This window comes from Chlorocebus sabaeus, chromosome 15, assembly GCF_047675955.1.
Source record: "Chlorocebus sabaeus isolate Y175 chromosome 15, mChlSab1.0.hap1, whole genome shotgun sequence".
In the NCBI taxonomy this organism is placed as follows: domain Eukaryota; kingdom Metazoa; phylum Chordata; class Mammalia; order Primates; family Cercopithecidae; genus Chlorocebus; species Chlorocebus sabaeus.
In genome coordinates this window covers 76,520,791-76,531,163 of record NC_132918.1, presented here as the reverse complement: position 1 = coordinate 76,531,163, position 10,373 = coordinate 76,520,791, and the positions used below count along the sequence as shown (strand labels likewise).

Below are 10,373 nucleotides of genomic sequence, written 5' to 3'. Positions count from 1 at the left end.
TTTCACCAGTTAAAGTTTGCTGTGTGGCAAACTACTGGAAAACTTAGTGGCATATGACAGGAGAGTTAGCTTAGGTCCCTCATTAAGGTTGAATTCCAAATGGGGCACTGTAGCTGGGGCCTCTTTGCTTCACATGTCTCTCTTCCTCTAGCAGGCTAACCCGGGCATGTTCTCATGGCAATTGCATAGGAGTAAGATTGAGAGCAAATCTAATCTGACAAGCACTTTTCAAGCTTCTCCTTACATCACATTTGCTAACATATCATTGGCCAAAGTCAGTCACAGGTTAAGCCCTGAAATCAGAGTGGAAAGGCAGTATGAAATTATAAGGCAAAAAGCATGGACTACATAAACGAATGAAGAACAGGGGCCCATCTCTCCACTGTGATTAGAAGGAATTCATCCAAAAGTTTGGGAAAATACTAGCATGTCTGGTTTCCAGTGATATTTCAATTTTACCTCAATGAGATGGGAGGTGCTATTATGACCTGAAAGTCCTTCACTGTGTTTAGTCAAAAGTATACCTTTACGTTCCCCTTAAACTGCTTTTGAAATAAGCCATATCATTGCATAATTAGCAGAAAATATTCCATTCTCATTTTAGACAAATGTTACAAGAAAGTTTACTACAATTTTTAAGCTAATAAAGATAGTTTTGTACCATTATTATTATAATTATTTTATCATTATAATTAAATTTGTCGTTGTTATTATTCTTGACATGGAAAAAACAGCATTGTATATGTCACTAATGGCAAAAATAAAACTGGAATTGTCCAAGTAGCATCTATTTTCCCATACAGGGATGAGCTTGTGCATTTGGAACAAGGGTAATAGTTTCTTATTGGAGCAGCCAGCTGGATAGAAGGAAATGTTCAGGCCAAATGTTTGCTTTCAGCCAGTCTGTTTGACCATATTGAGAAGGGGTTACCAACTAAAACATTTGTGATGGATTGTGGAGTATGATATGAAGCATGGAGAAGTTTTCATCGGCAGAAAGAATTTGCATCCCTACTTTGAGCTGACTAGCTACATGATCTTGAGCAAGCTCCTTTAACTCTGAGATACTCCTTTCATATTCTAAAATGGGGCTAATGATTTTCCACCCACAGGGCAGCTGAAAGGATTATGTGAGATAACACAGCACTTAATATAAGACATGTTCTGAAAGTGGTAGTTATATTCTAATATCTCTGTACAGAACTGTTCTGGGGATTCCCTAATTGTTCCACCTCGATTTGTGGTTGACAGTAGTAGTCATTTAACACAGGTAAAATATTTTCTAGTTAACATCTTGTACTCATTTGTTTGCGCATTAATTTACTTACAGATTTAAAAAAAAATTTTTTTTTTTTACAACTCCTTCATTCATTCGTTCAACAAGCATTTATTGGTAGTTTCACAGGATGGATTTATCTGGAGGAGACATTCAGACAGAGTTTGAGGAACAAAATATTGATTAGGAGCCAACACCTGTAATGGTGATGGGGAGAAAGCAGGATTGGGCAGAGGGAAAGTTAAACTATAATACAGGACAAATGGGAAGCTGATGGGGCGATCTGGAGTGGGCGTTGCGTGTTGGAATTGCCCTATGGCTGCATCTAGCCTCGATGACTGTACTTTGTACCTCTACTTTGCTCATTCACTGGATGAGGGCTGCCCCAGGAAGGGCATGCCATCAGGTGAGGTAAGGCACAACTGCAGTCTCTGAAGGCCCTGACAGCTGAAGGCTGTGTGCTGGCTACACTCTGCAGAGGCAGCAGGTCTTCCCTTGAAGGGGATCTGGGTGGTTCATCTTCATGTCCTGTGCTGGTGGCTATTGTGGGCAGACCTTGAGCTAAGTCCTGGGGTTGCAGTGCTGAACTGGGAAGACAAACTCCCTCATCCCGTGGAGCTAACAGCCTAAGCTGGTTTTGAGAATTTTCAGTTGTCTCATTATTTCAAAGGAACAATTTTCTTCAGGTAGATTGCCTCACCACAGAATTGGGACAACAGGCTAATGACCTCAGTTATTATTCAGGAGAGGAAGAAAGCAATGGGTGCCCCTGTTTATAGTAACACAGATTCTGGGATATATTGAATTCTCTTCCATTCATTTTTCTGCTGATTTCAACAATCTCACAAACACTGATTTTTCTATCTTGTGCTAGGCACAGTAGTAGGTGCTAGGGGTGCAATGGTGAGCAGTATACAATCCTGGCCTGGAGGTATACCTCCTGGCCTGGAGGTCAGGGGAAGCTTCTTGGAGGATGAGATATCTGAGCTGAGTCTAGAAGGAAGAATATGAGCCAGAAAAACTAAGTTTCTACTCTTTAGTAATTTCCTTCTTATTTCATAGAAAAGAGAACAAATCAGAAGTCTTAAACATTTATAGAAATAACCATGCAGAGAGAATCAAATATTTAATGAGACAAATGACTTTTATGATCTTTAGATGAAGAAGAAGTTTCCCTTCATTTTCAGCCTTGAAAGCTTAAAGATTTTCCTTACCTCACACTGGTTGATGTTGGTTCTTTGTAAATGATTTCACTCTATGTGTTAAAGTTTAATCATGACTGTAAGAGGCCATCTATATAGAAAAAAATCTGTGCACTCCTAAATGTTATGTGATACACAGTCACTTGATTTAACTGGAGTTCTGTTGAGTTGTTTCTGCTCACAGCAGCATCATGGGAACCCTGGAGGAGGCAGAAGTAAGCCTCGTGAACGTGAATGTGTCAGCCTCTTGCTCACACAGTAAAGCTCCTCTCACCCTGCCTCCCTGTCAGTTTCATGACTCTAGGGTGACAACCATTAGGATTCTGGAAACGGGAGATCTTAACAGAAGTGTATTTAACAGAGGCCATGTCTCCTCCTTACAAATGGTTGTAAACATCCATGTGCCAAGATATATTTGCTAATACAAAATTTGGGTAACTTTAAAATCAAAAGGTCTATTTGCAAACGTGATGAGTAGCAAACTGCCACAATAACTTCTCTGAAACTTCCACATTAGTTAGCAGAGTTTCTATAATGATGGCTTTAATACAGAGGAATGAATATCAAATATGTGGACGGAGTTGAGATTTCAGTTTTTCAGGACTAATTATAGCTACCACCACCTGTTTAGTGTGAACTGTGTCCATGTGTAAATCAGAAATCAGCTGAGTTTACCTTTCCTCTTGGGCTCCAGAGAAAATGGACTCACACCCTAATTCTTTATGGCATAGAAAGTCCAATTCTCTCCCTAGTATTTCTTTAACTTCCTATGGCTTTCTGGGTCTCCTGGTCATCTCTGACTCCATTTCTAGCTGGTGCTGAATCCTTACATTCTGCTTGTGTTCTTGTCCTATATCAGCTTTCATGTCAACCCAAAGGAAGGTCAATGGCCATTTCTCTTTGAGTGGCTTTCTGATTTCCTCCCAAATATGCCACACATAAACTGCGTGATTGCTTTCACTGGAGATTTGACGGGGGTAGCCAATATCAATCATATTGGATTTCTGTATTCTTTAGTAAGACCTTTAACCATTTTTGCCACTGTAGTTACAGACACTCCACCATTGCCCAAGGTGCTCCTTTTTCAACTCTCTCCAGGCCTCCTTTTTTCCATCTGTTTTTCTCACGCAAGATTACTGTTTAATTTTTTTTTTTTTTTTCTGACTGATTTTGCTATCTCTTTTCTGTTTCCTTCTATCATAGTAGGACTCAATCTTGGGCTAAACATTTGAAAATACGAAGGGCTAGGCACCATCCCAAAAGTTTCTATTTAATTGGTTTGGTGTGGGACCCAGACACAGGTCTTTTAAAAAAAACTCAGCTTAATGTGTTTTGAAATATGCAGCCAGGGCTGAGAATCACTCAGAATCTAGCCCATGTCGGCAGAGATTCATCTGGTTTGGCCTTACAGAAACTCTGCTGCTATACGAAACACACATTTCTTATTATACATAGTTTAAATTCAATCTTTATAACAACTTCTACAGGTAACTATCAATGTCCACATCAAATTTGTATATACTGAAGATGGAGGCTCAGGGGGGTCAGAAAATTGCTAAGATTTATACTGTCAGGAAATAGTGGAGGCGGGCTTTCAATCCAGGGCTGTGAAATTTCAAATCTTGTTTCTGTTTTTCCTTTTTAAATCCTTTTATCGAATCTCTTTGCTCAAGGAGGAGAAGCAATATGGACATATCTCTGTCTTCAGTTATCTCCTCTTTTAGGTATCACTGCTTGTTTTTCACCCATTTCTGTTTCTCTGGCTCCAGTAAAATCTTTGTCAATTTATATCAGGCGTATGTTGTTCTTTCTCGCAAGGATCTCTCTCTATCCAAAGCCCAAGAACCTCTCCTTTATTCCAGAAATATGTCTCCTTTAATAGTTAACATTTATTGAGTGTTTATTATGTACCAGGCACACTGAAATACAGGGAGGCTATGTAACTTGGCCAAGTTCACACGTAAGAGCAGAGCCTGATTCAAACCTAGGTGTACTACTCAAATTCTAAGGTGTACGGGAATCACCTGGGGACCTGATTAAACTGCAGATTCTGACTCTGCGGGTCTGGGATGGGACCAGAGAGCCTGCATTTCTAACAAGCTTCCAGGTGGTGCCTAGATCCGTCTAGTCCATACGCTCAGTGTTGAGGATTTAGTGCTCTTTGCCTTTCTGTTTTCACTATTTAAAACAGCTGGGGGCTAAGTGCAACATGGAGAATTTCGTATGCAATCTCTGATGTTTCTTTTCCTGAGTAAAATGGACTATGGGGTACTGTGCTCCAGAGATCCCAGGACTACTAAAATGTCGGAGATTCCATTTAATATTAATGAAATTAATTAATTAAAAAGCAGCCATTACTTAGATTTAAAAAATAAGGTTTCCCTAAGGAGGGACAGAAAAGATTGATATAGGCAAGGTAATTTCATCTTGAGAGGTAGGACTAGGACATTTGATGTTGAATGGCGACAGTAGATGTTTTAGATTCTGCCCTTTTGCTCCTTCTCTAGTCAATTTAGTGAGAAATTTACTTGGCCATCCCCACGCTTCTGTGAAATGCAAACTGCAAGGGGAACTTTAAGGAGTACCTCCCAACAGTTGCATATCATTCCATAGAAGCTCTTTTACTGAAGGCCATTTCTTCCACATGATTTTTTTTTTTTTTTTTTTTTTTTTTTTTTTTTTAGTTGCCGTTCTTCATTTTGATGTTTAAATTTACTGAAGCTCTGTGACTAGAGCAAGGGGTGATTAGCGCTTGGGGAAATCCACTTATCACTGAAGCCTGCTGCTGCCGAGAAAAAGGGCAGGGACACCTGTACTAGGCAGGGCACAGACTGCCAGCCAGTGTATGAAAAAGACTTTTATTACAGGAATAGGCAGACCTCTGATATACTCGCACCTAGCATTGAATGCATTGTACCCTACGTGGAATACTTAATTACAGAGGATAGTTATGGGTTCCAGTTGACAGAATCATCTAATCAATATTGCTTATGCCAAACTCTAATTTACTTGTCTTACAACTCACTACATTTGAAATATTATTGATTTTCAAGTAGATGACTTAGAGGATAAATAAGTTTGATCTTGGGGAGCTTTGTCTGAGTTTGATCTCTGTGGACCTGCAGGCGAGAAATCTCAAATCTCTTCATTAGGCAGTATTTGCAGAATAATCGCCCCAGATATATTCCACGGATGCAAATAATTTGCCAGGACTCCTTATTTCCCAGTAACTCATGCTGAATGGGCTATTTTCCAGTTTGTGAGGAGGGTGTCTCCATGGCAGGGCCAGTGAATGGTATGACTTGGGGAGACACTTCTTAAGAACATGTGCTGAAATGTAATGTCTTTGTATTTTACAAATCAAAAGATGCTGTGAACCTTCTTTCTCCCCTGCAATAGAAACCATCTCGCTTTGTTTTCAGCAGCCTATTCTGACTTTTCACTGGTCTCTTCTTGCTGTGTGAAGGCAATCCTCCACAGAGAAGTCTTTGACCTGCCTTCTGCATGTGCTTGGATCTGACAACCCGATGGCCGCTATTAACCATTTTGCCCTAGCCACACGCTGAGGGTGATGGGTGGATTGGTGTGTGTGTGTGTGTGTGTGTGTGTGTGTGTGTGTGTATGTGTCAGGGGATGGGGGGGTGATCAAATGAATTAAATTTGGGCTGGTTTTCAGTCTTTGAGGTGGCAACTGTAGAATTTAATAATTTGAATAGATGCCTATTGACCTGATTCAAAAACTGTAAAAACTTGAAAAGGTACCCAGTGAAAAATGCAATAACCGTTCCCCCATCTTGTTCTTTTAGGTGCCTCATTTTTTCTCTTCCAACAGGAAAACACAGTTTACTGTCTCTTTGTGACCTGCTAGAGTTGCCTCATGTATATTTAAGAAAGAGCAAATGTAGATCCATTTTCTCCTATTTTTATAAAAGATAGCATATTGTACACACTGTTCTGAACCTTTTCTTTAATTTTTTTTGTTGGTTTTTTTTTTTTTTTTTTTTTTACTTACTGGCATATCTGGGGAATTTTTCCATATCAATAGATAAGAAGTACCCACTGGAAAAAAAAAACTGAATAACTTTCCATCATGTATATATGCCATAATTTACCTAATCAATCCTCTCTTGGTAGACCTTTGGAGCCTTTCAAGTGTTTTGCTATTATGAATACCGCTACAGTGAATAATTCGGTGCATAGGCACAGAAGCGCATAATGACTTTGTATGTAAGTCCTTTTGCAATTGTGCAAGTGTATGTGTAGGACAAATTCCCCAAAGCGGAGAGCTGGGTCAAAGGATCCGTGATAGCTATTGCCAAATTGCCCTGCATGGGTGTTGTGCCCGTTTACCTTCTCACCAGCAATGTACAGAAATCTGAAGCTGGCAGTTTTAATCCCTCTTGGCAAACACTTACATTTCTAGGTCAGAAACTGTACTAGTCGGGGTTGCTAACAACAGAAAGAGAGTCCAGTGAATTTAAGGCAGAAAGAGTTTATTGGAATCGATTGGAAAACTGGAGCACAGACTTTGGGGAGACAAGGGAAGTAAAAAACAGGCAAAGATGTGTGGTGGGAACAGTCTCATGGGAATCGTATCTCCAGGCATAACGCCTGTGACCACTGGCATCTCCGTGGTGCACCCCACCTCAGACTTTGCCCTCCCTGCACCACATACAATCTCTAACCTCCTCTGAGATATGAAATGGAATCAGATTTGGCTTCCATAGGGTTATAAAGGTGGGGGAGAGGGAAGGGAACCCCTGCAAACCTCTCTGTGCCTTCTGGTAGGGACAGTTTTCAGATTTTAGGCAGCCCAAACAACGTGCTCTATGAAGACCAAGCTACCTCTTCATCTTTCTTTCAGTTGGGGTGCCTCCAAAGATACTTCTTAAATTGTGCGGGTTTTAGGACCTGCGTTTAAAAGCTCCTCTGGCTTTAGGATCTGAATTGGGCCTAGAATCTGCCACTGTGTCCAGGAGGGGATTAATGCATCATTTTAAGACTCAGTGAGTCAAGTCAGTAAGGAGTCTACCTTATTTATTGATCATCTGCTGCATGCTAAGTAAGCAGACACTCGGCCAAGGGTTCAGCGTCAGGAATTTGTCCATCTAATTCTGCTTCAGCTCTTCTGATGGGTGGCTGAGCCTTGGGCAAGCCATTCTTCTTAAGCCTGTTTTCTCATCCATGATGCAGGGATAATAATATTGACCTACTTTCCCAGGGCTGTTGCAGGGATTCATTTAATTGATAGCTATAAAGAACTCTGAAAATACTTTAGAATCTCCCAGCTCCCATCGCCCAACACACATCTTTGCCTCCAAGCTCATTTCCCTTTGGCACTCCTGCCACTTGTCCTGTAATTTGGGTTGGCGCGAGGAAGGGAACAGACAAGGGACTGGGGCACAAACATGACTTGTTTGGCAAATAAAGAGTCAGTGATACTGAGCCAATGCAGAAGGACCGTAGTTAGCAGTTAGCAACTGTTGTTAAGGTTTTCGTGGTGCCCCACTGCCACAGGTCCAGCGAGCAAGGATCACAACAGATGCCCAAGTCCTAATTGCTTTCCCTGGTTGTCATCCTCATACATAAATAAATTAGCAGCCCAGCCCTTGACACTGATGGTATGAATGGCTCACCCTGAGCAGCTGTTACAGAGTGTCTCTGATATTAATCACACGCTCCCTCCAATGGCAGTGACCTTAAGGTGAAAATGCCTTGCTCTTGTTCCAGCAACTGAGGAGCCGTCAGTCTCACAGAGCGAGTATGTGCTTGTGCTGGGGAGAGTGAAGCTTTGATTCTTATCATTATGATAATCACAATAACAACATTTTTATATCACATTAGGGTTTACAAAGCATTTTACATTTGTGATCTCCATTGAGCCTCAACAATGTTTTGTGATCTCCACTGAGCCTCCATTGAGCCTCAACAAAGGTAGACAAAAATGGTTATCTCCACTTACGATAGAAAAACACAAATTCAGAGAGATTACTGGCCCTAAGATCCTACAGCAGGGAAATGAAATCTTTTCGCCCAGCAAGTCTAGCACTGTCTGCATTATATTATCCTCTTTCTTTAAATGATAAGTAATTTATCATTTAATGATATCTCTAGTTCTCCCCTTTGATACTGAAGTGAATTGACTCAGAAATGTTAAAATATGCACAACAATTCTTGATTAAATGCTCACTATACCCCACATACTGTGCTAAATGCATCACAGCCAGAATATCATCTAATCCTCACCCAACTCTACTAGGTAAGTATCTGTGTCCTTCTTTAGAGATGAAACAAACTGAGGTTCAGAGAGGTTAATAACTTGCCCAAGGACACACAGAGTTCAAGCATTCAACTGCAATTCTATTATGCCAGCCTCAGAAAATACTAGTAACAGAGGCAGCCATACCACTGCACGAGGCAGAGGACTGCTTTTTCATGGTTGGATGGAAGAAAGGGGAAGCTGCCTCTGGCCTGTGGCATGAAGGGTTGTTTCGCTTCAGCTTACTGCACTGACTGAGAGTTTATTTCTATAATTTCAAGAGGAGAGTTGTAAACCCAGTGCGGTGGAGGTTGCTGGAGATACAGTAGAGGAGCAATGGAACGTTTCATAAGCACATGGTAGAACGTGCATGGCTCTCATGCTCCTGCCCGAATCCTGCTGCCTTCTGTGTATGAAGTGTCCGCTCCTACTGCACTGCCCCCTTGTGAGGCAGGTACAGCCTGGAGCTAGACTCTTATGCTTGCCACATCACCTCTGAGTTTAGCTGTGACTGGGGTGGGCAGTTCAGAGCCAGCTTTGTGCTTCACCTCCTGCTCAGACTGTCTGACTTCCAGCATGTGTCTTATATTTCTGCTTTCCGTCCCAGGTTTCTGTCCCTGGTATCATTCCCTGATACCAGGGATGCCTGAGGGAGCTTGGAAGACCCATACATCATTGGAGAGGGGTCAAGGGAACTCTGGGGAAATGCTCTTTCACCTCTCCTTGTGAGAGCACAGTGGCAACCCTCATGATAAACCTTTATTTTGTCTTTTATTTTTTTCCGTTGCTGTACCCCATCTTTTGCTCCTTGGGATCACCTTAGAAATAATCTACATGCATCTAGATTCTTGTCTCAAGTCATGCTATTGGGAGGAACTCAAACTAAGAAAACATGTTTTTTTTCTAACAGCCTTTATGGTGTCATTCACACGTTATGTCTTCTAAACAGGGTGGCCAAATTGTGTGATAATTATGGTCTGCATTTGAATTCTGGCTTCTGTGAGTTCTTAGACAAGTTACATAACTTCTCTGAGCCTCAGTGTCTTATTTGTAAAAGGAAAATTGAAGTAATAACTTCTTCACCATGCATTTTTGTTGTTGTTGTTTTGAGATGGAGTCTGACTCTGTCGCCCAGGGTGGAGTGCAGTGGTGTGATCTCGGCTCACTGCTAGCTCCGCCTCCCAGGTTCATGCCATTCTCCTGCCTCAGTCTCCCAAGTAGCTGGGACTACAGGTGCCCGCCACTACGCCCAGCTAAGTTTTTGTATTTTTAGTAGAGACGGGGTTTCACCATGTTAGCCAGGATGGTCTCTATCTCCTGACCTCGTGATCTGCCCGCCTCGGCCTCCCAAAGTGCTGGGATTACAGGTGTTAGCTACCATGCCTGGCCAAATTTTATGTGTGTTAAATGCATGGGGCAGTGTCTAGTGTTCAGTAGGTGCCAATGTTGGTCCAATTACTGTCTACTATGGTAATAAACAGGGGTTTTGGAATGGGAGGGGTTTGTCTGCATCCAATGTCATTTACTTGGTGTCCTGTAGCCTTTGGCAAGTTTCCTGGCTTTGTCTCCCTTGGTCTCCTTATGTATACAATGAAGCTAATGAGACTGGCTACATCATGGGGTGTAAGAGTCTAAT

At 41.6% G+C, this 10,373-nt stretch overlaps 1 pseudogene; it reads left to right on the top strand.

Moving 5' to 3' along the window:
• The first annotated feature begins 1,591 nt into the window (after positions 1-1,591).
• LOC119625701 (calponin-2-like) overlaps positions 1,592-10,373 on the top strand; it is a 62,650-nt pseudogene continuing 53,868 nt past the window's right edge.